Raw genomic sequence first — 15,057 nt, 5'->3', positions numbered from 1 at the left:
CCGTACTCACAGGAGACAAGCACAGAGTTAGGGCTCACTTAGCCACTTTGATGTGCGCAAGACCTTGTGACCAGCTGGGATGCATCCAAGGGTGCTGGAGGAGCTGGCTGATGTCATTGTGAGGGCAGTCTACATAATTTCCAAAAGGTCACAGCACTTGGGGGAGGCTCCTCAGGACTGGAAAAAGGCAACATCACAGCCATCCTCAAGAAGGGCAAGAAAGAGGATGAAAGGAATTGCAGGCTGGTCAGCCTCACCGCAGCCCCTGGGAAGGTGATGGAACAGATTGTTTTAGAAACCGTTTCCAAACGCGTGAAGGACAAGAAGGGGGTTGGGAGCAGCGAACATGGGTTTGACAAGGGCAAATTATGTCTGGCCAGTCTCACTGCTTTCTGTGATGGCACCCTGTGGACAAGAGGAGGGCAGTGAATGTCCTGTAACTTGACTTTAGCTAGGCCTTTGACACAGTCTGCCATAGTTTCCTTATCACGGAACTGGTGAGATATGGGCTGTATAAGTGGACAATAAGGTGGGTGAAAAATTGTCTGGGCTGCCAGGCTCAAAGTTGTGATCAGGGGTGCAAAGTCCAGCTGGTGGCCAGCTGGCATTTATAGTTGAAGATCACCATTAACAATCTGGATAATGGGCTGACAGGAACCTAATGAAGTTAAACACAAGTAAGTGCAAAGTCTTGGGATGGAATAATCCCCCACACCAGTACAGGCTTGGGCCTGACTGAGACACAACTCCACAGAAATGACTTTTCAGTGGAAGTTTAGATATCAGGTTTTAGGTTTAGCAAAGGACTCCAAGAGCTTTTTGAATGGTAGGCTCTATCAATGTAGGGAAGCTGGCCTAAACTTTTGAGATTCACAAGGATAATGTTTTGGGGAAGTGTTCATTATCAGATATTTATTTGTCAAGATTTAGGCTTTCAGTGGTTTACATGAACCTAACAAGTATTTAAATGAATAGGAGTAGTCTACCTTGTGCTTCTCGGGGAATAGAAACCACAGCCTGTGTCCTCTCATTATTATCTCTATATTGCATGTTTAGAAAGGTAGAAGAAAGTTTGTAGGCAAGTGCCCTACCCACTTCCAAGCTCTTTTAGTGATCCCTCCCACACACGTCCCTCTCTGCACTCTGCTGCTCAGTGTTGCTGGAACCTGACCAGGACTTTCCCCTGTAGAGAAACACAAAAGCTCTATACTCTGGTCTTAAAGCTTCTCGAGCTTTCTCAAACCTATCTCAAATGTCAACAATATTTACAGAGCTATCAAGAAAAAAGTTGGGGCTGGGAGCCAGCATCATGCCATGCACACGTCCCTCCCTTGGCAGGACGAGGGTGCATCCTTTGCCAGCCAGCACTGGGTGGAGAGCACTTTGATTCTTCTTTAACAAGTTCCCATTTCCAGCTAACCTACTCGGTTCCCCTACTCACTGTGAAGTAGAGAGGAAGGACAAAAACAGTTTACCCTTTTTCTGTCTTCGTTACAGTAGTGCTTAACAGTTGTTTCTGTGTCACCTCAAGTGCTCCCATGATCTAGCAGGTTTTGAGGTGTTGATGTTGCAGCAGGACAAGTGTGTTACAGACTCCTGCTGAGAGGAGAGAAGCCCCTTCTCATTGCAGTCCGCTGTGCCTATGAAGGCAGGGGACAGAAGAGTCTATCTCCCTCCTTCCCAAAAGTTGTGTGCTGGTGGGAAAAGCAGGCGAGGGAGGGAAGGTGGAATGGAAAGAGGGGAGAAGAGAGATAAATGGCAAGAGGAAAAACATGGGAAGGAGAGAAAAGCCTTGCATAACCTTTGGACTTGTTGCAGCCAAGTCACATTTTTTACAGTTGCAAGCTTCCACATCTTGCTGGGCTGTTCAGAAAAAGCTCCCACAAGAAAGGGATTTTAACTTCTAAAAAAAAAGCTTGGTTATTACTATTTATTGTTACATTTTGATAATTTCCAGGATTTCTGACAACATTCCAGTTTCCAGAGAGCCCTGGGAAGCTGTATAAGAGATTAATAAAACAAGACATAAGTATAAGAAATTAATAATACACTTGCTGTTTTGCCTTTTGTTTCCTTTGATAAAAGAGGTCATTAGCATCTTTCAGCTAAGCAGCTTCCACCCAGTTCCTGCGTACGAGAGCACGCAGCAGCAGCACCTCTGTGTGAGACCGATGCATTCATCAAAACCCCCGAAGCAGGCACAGTGCCCCAGGGGCTGGTACTGCAGACCTCCCGGCCTGCTTAGCCAAAGTTATTTTTCACATCTTGAACGGTAAGCACGCATTACAATACTGTCTGTTACCTCAGTTAAAGGGAAAAGGCCTGATCCTGTGGTTGTTTTTTTTTTCTTAAAAAAAAAAAAGCCTACCCCTATTTCAATCGGTGAAACATTATGTAAAGAAATACAGGAGTCTCAGATTAAAAATGGCATCTTTAAAATAGTTCTTCAGTGCTTATCATATGAAGAACTTCATCCTCCAGAAAGCCACTAACATGCAGAAAAGCTGCCTGTACCTCAACACTTCTGTGACAAAGCCTTTCAAAATCAACCTCTTGTCCTCTCCTTTAGTCCTCTCCTTCCTCTGTAACATCTGGTTTTTTATAGAAATAAAAGTAAAGCCATGCTGGATTTTCTTTCCTCCCCCTCCCTTTTTCTTTCTGATTATAGGCTAGAAGACTGAGAAATTTTGATATTTCTCGATCTAGAGCTTTAAGCTTAAGAGAGTGAAGCAGAAGGGAATGGGAAGCCCCATTGAGCACAGATCACCTTATGTAGTCTATGTGTTCGAAGAAAAAACGGAGCGTAAGCACAGTACGGCATGCTGTCCCTGTTTGCTCTATAATATCCCAGATTTACTCACAGCACAAAGGCAAAGCAGTACCGTAGTATTTATAATGTCATTTCTCAAGAATGCAATGTCCCACCCTCTCCCACTCTCAGCTTTAAACTCGTTTGATGAACACCAGTTTTCCAGTAAAGACAACATGGTATTTGGCCAGAGTGGTGGAATAAGAAACATGATTCTTTTCATGTTGGACACTTGCATAATATTTCTCGACATCCAAAGTTGGGTTTATGCAGGATTACAGCAACCCGTATATTATTTATGAAAGATGACAGCATATCATGTGATAATGTTTAGGTTAGTCATCATGCAACCTATAATAGCCTACATGGAGGGAAATATGAAATTTTACTTAGCAAAGTGAAACCTTTAATTAATTTCATCTGTCCAACAGTTGCTTTTTATTTTTTTTTACCCGAGCAGTAAATATCTTCCAACAGATTCACAGAGCAGAGACTTGTCTTACAGTGACAGCTAAGAAAAATGCTTATTAATGCTCTGAGCCTGCCGTGTGTGTCTGACACAGCCAGGTTTGTCACGCTGTTGATCTCAGATCTGCGTGAGAAAAACAGATTGCACACAACCCTTTGCAGCTTCTGCAGGCCTGCGAAGGCTTGCATGGTCCACACTGGAGAACGGCCTCCTTCTCTGGGAAAGGAAAGGAGAGAACGCTCAGCACATCGCCATTGTCTCCTCACGTGTTGCTGCTACCTTCACCAGGGCGGGCGAGACATCCTTCCAGGGAGAGATGAGGATGCAGCAGGGAAAACCACACATGAAACCTGTTGACTTTAACATTTCCAAAAAGTCTCCAGCTGACCCTCTGGGTGCTATCAATAGTGTTCATCACAGATGATCTTCTAAAGGCAGAGATACGAGGCATGGATGTTTTTTTTGCAGTGCAACCATAAATAATAAAATACAATGTAATAAATGAGCCTGCCAAAACCAGCTGGCATAAAGTTAGACCCACTAATCTGATCTGACTGCCAAAATCAGCACGCAAGCAAATCTCCATCTGTGAGCTGACTGCCCAAGGTACTTAGGGGGCATGTTGTGCGTGCCCGTGTCAGCTACCCAGGGCAAAGATGCTGCCCGGAGCAGCCCCATGATGGCAGATGGAGTGTGAAGGCCGGCACTTAATTGCTACCACACACAAGTATGTGCCATGAGCACAGCCTATCAATGGATTTTTTTTTTTTTTTTTCTAGGTAGGATAAATACTTCAGGGAAGGCTAATGCTCCAGGAAAAACTTTTTCTTGTATGTACATACACCACTTTTTACCTACATGAACTGTATTAATAGAACGTCTCCGGTTGTGTGAAAATGTACTCAGGAAGTTAAAACTACACCCTTAACTCAGAGGCTCGAGCGTTTATAAAATGTGACTTTTCCCCTCCTTTCATTGTGTTAAAAAAAAAAAGGAAATTAATCTGCTGCTGACCAAAACACACAAAAATGTGTCATAAAAAACCTGGCATTTTTAGAAGATGACTATTGGACACACATTGGTGGTGTTATTGGAGTTTTTCCTTTAAGCCCACACATTTAATCTAAGTATTATTAACACTTAAATAATTTGCCAAAGTTTTTCCTTACTAAGCCTTCTGTTTAAGATGGTTATTGGTTTGTTTCTTTTAAAATTGTGTTTCAAGTGTGATTTTTAATGAAATTTCAATAAAAACATCTCTTTTAAAAGTCAAATACTTTTTGGGGAAATGAAAAATGACTCTGAACGGAGACCTCGCAAACTCAAATCAGCCTCAATGTTTTCTATGCTGCGTTCTCCTATTTTTGGCTGACTCTCCATTTCATTGAATCTAAAAAAACCAAACAGTAAAATATGTATTTGTTGTGTATGCACACATAGACACATGTAAAAACACACACAAATACACACACACATACTATTTGGCCAAGGCAAATTCAGAAAAACAAAGTTGTCACTGCAAGAAACCAGGGATCTTTGATGGGAATAACCGTGTAGCTACAGTAGACGTCAGTGCTGCCACGGGTGTACTCTCTCCATCTATTTGTGCTTAACATTCAGGGGAGCTTGGAGACGTTGTAATTGTAATTTGTCAGATTGAGACAATGATTTCTTGATGGCCTCTTCTTGCTGGAAGGGGAAGCATTCACTTTTTTACTGTACAGCTGGATGGGGTTTTGAGAGGATCCTCCACCCCGCAACAACACCAGAGCTAAAATAGCTGACAAACATTTCAATGTTTAAATTTTTGTTGGTGTTTACATACCTTTGTCTCCCTCTATCTCTTTTACATGAGGACAAAAAAAGAGAAGGGTATATTATCCTTGCATGTACTGATACCACATAAATATTTTGAACTTTATCACGTAGATAAGGAAAAACGATGTTGTTTCCACCTCCCTTATTACATCAAATTTTGCCAACAGCAGTTCCGTTTTGCTATTGTCAAGCACCCATTAAAAAAAATGGATGTACTCTGGGGGTGAGTTGTGCCCGAGTGACATTAAGGTCAGAGTAAAAGAGGGATGGAGTGGACGTGGGTACAGCTAAGCAAGCTGCAAAACAGTCTACCGTCCAGTGCCTTTCGAGGACTTTGGCACTTCTGATCTAATCTTGGCTGCCAGACCTGCGGCTCCAGAAAGGCCTCCAGCCTTGACTGGGAAGATGTCTGTCAGGAGAGAGAGTCTAGTTGGAGGTCAGTGATGAGTGGTGTTCCCCACGGGTCAGTACTGGGTCCAGTCCCGTCCAATATATTCATCAATGACCTGGATGAAGGGATAGAGTGCACCCTCAGCAAGTTCGCTGATGACACAAAGCTGGGGGGGGGTGGCTGACACACCAGAAGGCTGTGCCGCCATACAGAGAGACCTGGAGAGGCTGCAGAGCTGGACAAAGAGAAACCTTATGAAATTCAATAAGGGTAAGTGTAGGGTGCTGCACCTGGGGAGGAATAACCCCATGCACCAGTACAGGTTGGGGGCTGACCTGCTGGAGAGCAGCTCAGCTGAAAGAGACCTGGGAGTCCTGGTGGACAACAGGATGACCATGAGCCAGCAATGTGCCCTTGTGGCCAAGAAGGCCAATGGCATCCTGGGGTGCATCAAGAAGAGCGTGGCCAGCAGGTCGAGGGAGGTCATCCTCCCCCTCTACTCTGCCCTGGTGAGGCCGCACCTGGAGTACTGTGTCCAGTTCTGGGCTCCCCGGTTCAAGAAGGACAGGGAACTGCTGGAGAGGGTGCAGCAAAGGGCTACCAAGATGATTAGGGGACTGGAACACCTCTCTTATGAAGAAAGGCTGAGGGATTTGGGTCTCTTCAGTCTGGAAAAAAGACGGCTGAGGGGGCATCTTATCAATGCTTACAAATACTTAAAGGGTGGGTGTCAGGAGGATGGGGCCAGGCTCTTTTCAGTGGTGCCCAGCAACAGGACAAGAGGTAACGGGCAAAAACTTGAACATAGGAAGTTCTGCCTAAACATGAGGAGGAACTTCTTTACCAAAGTACCAAAGTTCCTCTTTGAGGGTGGCAGAGCACTGGAACAGGCTGCCCAGAGAGGTGGTGGAGTCTCCAACTCTGGAGACATTCAAAACCCGCCTGGACGCGTTCCTGTGCAACCTGCTCTAGGTGACCCTGCTCTGGCAGGGGGGTTGGACTAGATGATCTCCAGAGGTCCCTTCCAACCCTATCATTCTGTGATTCTGTGAGACGGGCCTGGGCACCGCACCTCTTGCTTTTTTGCCCCTCCATGGAGGAAGGTGCCTGCAGGCGCCGGGCTGGGGGTCGCGCACGCTCGACACGTCTCCCCACAGCCCAGTGCCCATAAATACACCGATAAATCTGCCGCCTGTTCCCGCAGGGCTGCAGGCTGGCACTCACTGCCTTCCCGCCTGCCTTACGTGCTCCTAATCACTCTTCCTGCAGGAGCAACAACACCGGATCAGAGGGCGGCACATTTCTGTGCTGGGTACCTGCTTTAGTGGAGGCCTTTGCTTTTGAATTGCAGCCGGCGGCCAGCTTGGACGGAGCGGCAAAGGGGTTGTCGGTAGGAAAGTCTGGGAGGAAGGCAGCCCTGTGCAGAGAATGGCAGGAAAAAGCCGCTCCACTTCCCGGCGGCTCTATCTGCTGGGAGGCAGCGCAGCGCCCGGAGCCTGCCCGCCCTTCACGCGCTTCCCGGGATTTCCGAGTCGCGGCCACGGCTCCCGCCAACAGCCAAATATTTCACTCTTGAGACACACTACACTTCCTGATATAGGATGCACTTGCATGTCTCCTGCTGACCTTAAACACTAATAAAGGAGTCATAACATGACCTAGGCGGGCCCTGGGAGCCAGCCGTAGCGCCGGTGGTTGAAGGGGAGGTCGAACGGGTGGGTGCGCTTCTCTGCTCTTTGTTCGGCAGGTTCTGTGTCCTATCCCTTTCCTTTTGACTACACAGAGGAGGAGATTTTAAAATACATTTGTGTTGCCCTTTTGCCAGCAGCACCAGCTAATCTGCTGTGCTGGGAGAGAAAAATCCAAGCGTGCTGGTGGTCAGCAGCTCCTGTTGCCTTGCTCTCGCTCCCCCCCGCTGCGTCCTACCAAGGAAAACAGCGACGCAGTGCAAACACCAATCGTCCTACGCAGGCACTAATTCCCACTGCCTCCGCAGGCGAGAAATGACTATGTCTGCCTATCAGGGACCTTTTAAGGCCACTTTGCCGTTGTAAACCAAACAGAGATATCCAGCTCCTGTCCAAATCACGGGCTGAAGAAACGGTGCAGTTGTCGATGTTGTTGGACCAGATTTTCATCTGCTGACAACAGAGTTATCTGCATTCAAAACAGTGGAGGACTTAGCCCCTTTGGTGTAAGGAAACACAGCTGCTATCGTTCGCTGCTTCCTGCCACACGTTGAGTTTTGTGCTGCCTCGGCCCTACAGGCTGAGCGAGAACAAGCAGAAAGAGGTTAATTTTGGATCATGCTGGCAATCCAGCTATCAACCATAAAATGTGCTCAGACTTGCTAAGTAATGAGTGAATGATGACTTTGTTACCAGCAAAATGGTCAGCGTTACAGAGATCAAATGCGAGTGGAGGAGAAACAAGAGACCACCGGGAAAGAGGCAGACTTTCTCGTCAGCAGAGAACTGTTTTAACTGCTTTAATAGCTCTAAAAATACTTAATTTGACCATGAACATATGTTATTTAGATCTGTTTATTTGTAAAAGGAAGGATAACAGTCTGTCTTCAACTCTATATTACATAAGATCAGCTGACATTTGCTATGATATCATAGACCAACAAAATGAAAAAACTTGCAGAGAAAATATTGACTTTCTTTGTCTGAAATGAAGCCAGCAGACAGAAGAGAGATGAATATGAAATAAGAGAAAATATTAGAGCAGTCGTACCCAGACTAAATTTAGATACAAGTGATGCATGACCTAATTCAGGAAAGCTCAAGAAAAAGATCTTAGACATTATTATCATTCATATAAAAGCTTTAAGTTGCAGAAACCAGCCTTTAGCAAATGAACAATGCGGTGAGACAATTCTCACAACTGATGAAAACTAAAGTGCACCATGATCTCATTGTCCTCCAACACTTTGATATAATTCCCACTGATTTTGACAGGAGCTATGCACGCATTTCGGAGGGTGGCCTTAGTTGCACGGAGAAACAGGAGGCAGAACCTGTGCACATGGCAATTCTTAACGCTCGCTGTCACTGCACAGCCCAGCAGCTCAAAACATTATAGACCTGCTCTCAGCTAAGACCCTAATCAAATAACCTCACATCTGACATGCCCTTGGAGTACCAGTCTGCCTTCAAGACTCTTTCCCAGGATCTGACTGACAAGGGCAATTAATCAGGGCTGGGTCCACTGCAGCCAACAATGTGACACCAGTGCAAAGTTGGTGAGAAGTCCACGCCAGACGTCCTTTTCTGTATCAACTTTATTCTTGACATAGTGCTGTTGCTCACTTACCGCCCCATTTTTTAAAAGTAAGTGTAGGTTTTTGAAACCGTTGGTAGAATACGTTTCCAGTTTGATTCAACCCAGTAGCCTTTAACTGCAATTTCTACGAAATCCTATTCACTTATGCCACTTCCGTTCAAAGAGAACAAAGCAATGTTGACTGTCTTCGAATATTTCTGTCTGTCCAGGAGACATCTCCAAAATTTCCTCTGCACATTCAGAACAGTCCCCTGCATAAATCTTCACGGGTCTGCTGTATCCACTTTGCTATTTCAATTCACCATCATGGCTACGGAAAATGCTTCTCTTGACATTTTCCCGAATTCTTCATTTTTAATCCAATACATTGATTCATTACACTACACCTTTACTACCGAGGTTACACTTGTCTTCATAAATCATGCCAGATCAAGAAATGCGTTGAGAACCTGATCCATTCAGTGTCTGACCCACACATAGTAAGATCAGATTTAGAAGATTTTGGAGACCTTGCCACTTCTTAGAGAATCCTGGATTTTTGTGTTATTTCTGGGTTTTATAGCATCTTATTAAGCAATATTTCCATCTCCTGTTACCCTTTACCAGATCTATGCAAGCAGGATTGTCCAACATCTCCCTCCAATGCTCCAGGCCTCTCCATCTCTCTCTTTCTCCCCGTTGGCCTTTTGTCTGCCGTTTCTGTCGTGTATTCCTGCACAGCATTTCATTTCAGTTTCTTTACGTGTGCCACTATTGGAGCCTCAGCTGATCTCAATTTGTATGTCACACAAGAAAAAAAAACAACCAACAACCAAAACCAGGCTGAAATACCATTTGCTTTTTTACTGTCTGAAACTCACCATAAGTCCACCTCATGTCATGTGCGTGTTTCCATTCTCCTCCGCACCAGTTTTTCCATGGAAACTTGCACCAGCGTCATACAGGAGAGTGACGCCCCGCGCCTGGGCTGCCCGTGCAGGCATGAGAGGAGGAGGGGGCTGCTGGGAAGGTAAGTGTGACAGACAGACAAACCAGCCCGCGGCTCTGCGGCACATGTGTTCCTCAAGCTCCAGTTGTGAGCTGACATGTTTACATTTCAAACCACTCACAGATTGCAGTGGGTGCAAACAGGCATCTTCAATTATTCGTGTGGCCTCTTTCCCATAAATAAAATATCAGGAACGAAAGAAAACTGCCTTCTAGCCTGTTTACTGCCAGGATTTATCCCATCTTGTTGTACTCGAGCAGAGCGACGACGAGGAACGCCTCAGCTGTCGTGGAAATAAAAAAGTTATGACAAATAAGCCCAGAGAAGGGTCAGGTAGCTGCGCTCCCCCTGCAGACAGGAGAAAGAGCCCAATGAAGGGTGGCTCTGAAGCAAGGGGGAGGTCAGGACCCTGTTTCTTCAGTCAGACATTTGTCCATGACAGTAACTCATCACAAAAAAAACCCCAAGTGCAGCAGTTATGTCCTATGTGAATCTCACGTAGTTGTAGAAATAGCTTGCATCTAGGCAGATTTAAGGTGGCATTTTTTAATGCACCTATTTTTCAAAATTACTTTAGGGCATGTCTCCCTCCAGCTTTTGGTGAGGCTAATGGCTTGTCCAAACTGGCGATTACAGCGCTTCACATGAGGTTGGGCTTCACTCTTCTCAATTCCTAGACATCATCCCCCCAGTGGACACTCCCATTTGGCACACGGCAATGTAGACACTAACATGGGGGTCACAGGCCCTGTGCAGGGCACAACACGACTTCTATGTCTTTGCCCAGCACACAGGTGAAAACAAGTGTTTTGGTTCATGCTGGGCATGTTAGCAAAGACTGCAGAGCTAGGTTTTGCCAGTTCCCTTTAAATTTTGAAAATTCGAGAAAATTCAGACATTCTGGAAGACCAGTCCCCTGCAATAATCTGTGGACAGAGTGGTTTGACAACATTTAGATAGTTTTCTTTTTAACTGTTCCCTGGGAGTTGTATTCATCCTGCCTTCAAGAAATGGTGCCCCTGCTTAATCAGATTTATAGTAAGCCTAATGTTTAAGTTCTCAAGAACAATTTGAGATTTCCTTCCAGTGAACATTAGAAAATGATACCGTGATTAGCCGTGATCTCTCTCTGACTGCAACTGCTAAACAAAACAAGCAGCTGGCACAACTATTTGATTTGGGAAGAAAGAGAAGCAAGAGTAATGACAGCCAGTTTCCAGGTTTTTATTAGAGGAAATGTTTTTGATACAGAAGCCCCATCCCAGATGTATTTAAGTTCACATACTAAACACAAGTTGTTTCTAAAGCATGAAAAAGTTCATAAAATCTGGTTGAAATTATTTCTTACAGCCCACTATTCACTTTTTTTCTTTATGTAGCCCCCAAGAGTTAAAAGATTTATGACATAAGAGATAACCAAAGGGTCAATCCTCCACAAAGATACAGTAGTCAGTTAAGACAAGAGCAGAATTTTGCCCAGCTTAACCTTTGAACCGTAAAGACTTTGTTAGCACAAAAAGAGACAACCTTATTTTTCTGAGGAACGTGGTGCCACTAGAGCTCTAGAAGAATAAATGAAATCTTTTCCTGCATTGTGTCATACAGTCTTAGAAAAATACTGAAGCGACTTTCTTCTCACATTTTTTACCACTAGTGATGCACAAGGCAGAAAAAAACATTGCTGAATAGATTCTGAAATTTCAAGCTGATCTGGCAAAAGTTAGAAAAAACCTGCAGATTTAACCACTGTGACACTGAAACAAGTGACAGAACAGAACTATGCAACTTTACATTTCTGTTTTCCATGGTTCAGTTTGGTATCTCTTAAGAAGTGTAGACCTAGGACTGACTAGAGGGCTGTTCCTTTTTCTTCATGTCACAGAAATTCAAATTTCAAAGTGCTTCTTGCTCTGGCCTGAAAGTGGTTTAAAAGTAAACATCTGTCTTTCATCGGCTGGGTGGCAATTAAAGAAAATCTATCATTAACCCCCCAAATACCTCCGCAGATTCTGGGTCACTGGGAGTAAGCGATGCTTGGGGCTCTTGGGGGTCCTTGGGTGTGGAGGAATCCAGTGTATCTATACCTCTTTCTGTGAAGAAGGGAATACGGCATCAGGGGTGCCCTTCTGCAATACAGCTGGGAAATAGGAAAAAAAAACCAGAAACAGATCCTAAAACAAAACATCACCTACAGTATACGTCTGTTCCTACATGTGTTCCCAATAGCATCCTGAAGACAGACACGTGTATTTGTTTTTAAAAAATGAGAAAGAGTAGCATCTATTACAACTGAACAAAAAATGTACTTTATTGTATTTTCATGTGTAAAAACACGTTCGGTCCTTCCTGTCATTTGCCTTCTCTCACATTTAGCAGCCAGGGCTATCTACTGTTCTCTTCTGAAGCAGCCTTACGAGTTCACCCTCTAGCACATTCAAGGTGCATGTACTTGGCACTCTGGGACATGATCCAATCTGTTAAGCGTGAAGAAAATGCATTTCCTCCTTTCTTTGACATGCCACCTAATATTTCAGGGAATATGAAATGCAGAGGAGAGGAGTCAGTCTGAAATCCCTTACTCAGTGCCTCCAAAGAGGCATCTTCATGTGCTTGGGATGAGCGCTGGATAACATTTCTTCAGAGGGAGCAATGACACTGAGCTGTATCCCATCCCAAACTTCCTACTCCAGAATGTGGAACATCCAGACTTGACGACATCAGGCAATTTAAACTACTACCTGCCAAATGCCTGTGTAGCCACGAGGGCAGGGAGCGGTTTCGGTGTTGGTGTCCTCCATCCATTCTGGTGCTTTTCAGCTAGGACAGCAAGATCCCTTTGAGCAGGGAGTAAGCCAAAAAGTGATGGTAGATGGGCTTGAGGAGACCCAGCTGCTGTGACCTGCTGCTAGGACATTGTGTGTGTCGCATCCAGCATTTAAGATAACGCATAAGCCTTCAAGGAATAAACGCCTAAATATCTTTAGCCTTTTCTGTTTTGTTCTACTGGGATTATTGTGCCATGCATATTACCATGGCATCCGAGTGCTGCGTTTCCCGTGGTACACAAAGCAGCCTACATCTAGACCCGTTTTTGCAAAAAAGGGATTTCAATTCGCAAGTCAACTAGGCACTTTTGAAAATGTGACTCCCGGTCAGACTAAGCTCTTTGGGCTTCCCCCAGAGAAGCAGCTGGGATGCTGGGGACCTACCAGCACAGAAGCAGTTAATTTCTATGAAGACTCCGAGAAAGAAAAACAGTCTAAGAACAGCCTTGTGTTGGGAGGAGGGCTAGAAAACGAGGCTGTTGCTGTTGTTTTCATTGTGTGCACTCTAATCAGAGAGAGTAAGAACAATAATGCATGTAATGCTGATTTTGGACCGTTTCCATGCAGCTTTTCCCAGGCTAGGCAGCCTTGGGAACCACTGATAGTGTGGCACACCAGGGGCACAGCCTCAATCACCAAGCACAGGGCAGGGCAGCCTTTTCTGCGGATAAAATATGTGAGGGATGACAAGAATCTTCCCAGCATGGGAAGTGGCAATAACAAAAAAAAATATACAAGGGGCTGAAGCGGAGTGCAACATCCACTGCAAAGCATGCCTGCAGGCAACACTCAGATTTGAGAGGTAGACTGCTATTTTTCATTTCCTCCCCCATTTTGTGTTTGTTTGTTTGTTTGTTTGTTTTCCCTTCTTTCATTAGACGCCCCCCTCCCCCTCTCAGCACCACTTTGAAGCCAAGATGAAAGAAATGCTGTGGCTGCTGGCACAGAGCACACACAGGGAGGCCGACTGAAGTGTGCTTTAGTTTAAGATGCCATGGCTTTTTTTTTTCTTTTTTTTTTTTTTCCCTTCCCTAAGTAGGGGAGGGACGGGGGGAGGGGAGAAGAGGAGAAGAAAGTTATTCAGCTAAAAACAATATATTACACTTCATTGAAAAGCATATTGTACAGCCTGGATTGAAACATGGTCCTAATTTTTCAAAGCTTTGCTCTTTGAGGACAGAGGGTTTGGAGTAGCTAAGACGTGGCGTCCTCCCAGACACCGACTGCCCATATTTTATTCATAAAACCTGTCACATCAGTATATGATGAGAATTGACACAACAAGATGTAACTTCGTGACCTGTTTTAAATAAGTCGGTCAAATCAATGATGTTTGTCCCTTAGTCGCAGAAATTCATACAGCCACTGGGGGTGGGGGGGTTGGGGGGGAAAAGTCACTTGCCACCATTTTTACTCCTAAAACAAAGAGATGCTTTTGAACAGTAACAATAAAAGGATCAACTTGTTTTCTTTTCTCTTCTCTAGGCAATTGATTTCTTTTGACATCCACTTAAAAAAAAAAAAAAAGAAAAATCTCATGGGAGAAGGGGTAGAATTCACACACCTCTGCCTTGACACTGTAAATACTGGAAGACACAATTAACTTGGAGTGACTGGAGAATTCAGATCTCTGGGGAAATCCTGGTGCCACTGACATCAGCAAGGGATGTGTTGATGACTTCAGCATATCAAGGAGTTCAAATCCCACCAAGTTCATGATGCGCTATCCGAGCCTGCAAGAACAAGGCCCTTCCACCAACCCAGACTTGCCCCAATCCTGGGAAAGTTGCGCAAAAACTCTGCAAAATCCAGGGGAAAAGAAAGGTCACCATGGATGGTTGCAATATTTTCTCCTGCCTTCAGCTTCCAGCCCTTGCCCCTATAAAAGTGTCATTCACCACTAGAATTTCATGCTTATTTAATATCTGTTAGTCACTGTTAAACTGCCAACAGCTAGCTAAATTCACACTAATGTTCTTTTAAATATGCAGCAGTCCTACCATTTACAATCATTATGGAATTAAACTGTAGAATTAAACTCTCAGGTCAAATACCTTAACATATATCTAAACCAGCATTAATTAGCATGTCCAAGGATTTTTTGGAAGCCCTTGAAGAGAGCAATTACAGCAATTGGTGAATATCCTTTGAAGGGTGGATTGCGTGCAGCTTAGCAAGTTAGAACTTCTGACTATTAATTTATTTTGAACTAATTCTGACCCTGCTTCTGTCTGCTAACTGCAAGCCAATTTTCAAAGGCCAAGTATACTGGCGTTCAAAGTAAGCCAAGTTTTCTGGAGAATAGAGAACAGTAAGCGACCTCTCAAAGGGATGGGGCTGGTTCAGTATCAGAGATTAATGGAGAAACAAAAGTGTCACAAAATAGGTGTTATCACAACCTGTTGCACACAAAAATAATTTTATAGCAATATATTTTGCATGTGGAACAATCCAGGGTCTGTGTTAGGA

This window comes from Chroicocephalus ridibundus, chromosome 3 (genome assembly GCF_963924245.1).
Source record: "Chroicocephalus ridibundus chromosome 3, bChrRid1.1, whole genome shotgun sequence".
Lineage (NCBI taxonomy): Eukaryota > Metazoa > Chordata > Aves > Charadriiformes > Laridae > Chroicocephalus > Chroicocephalus ridibundus.
This window is presented reverse-complemented; position numbering follows the sequence as displayed.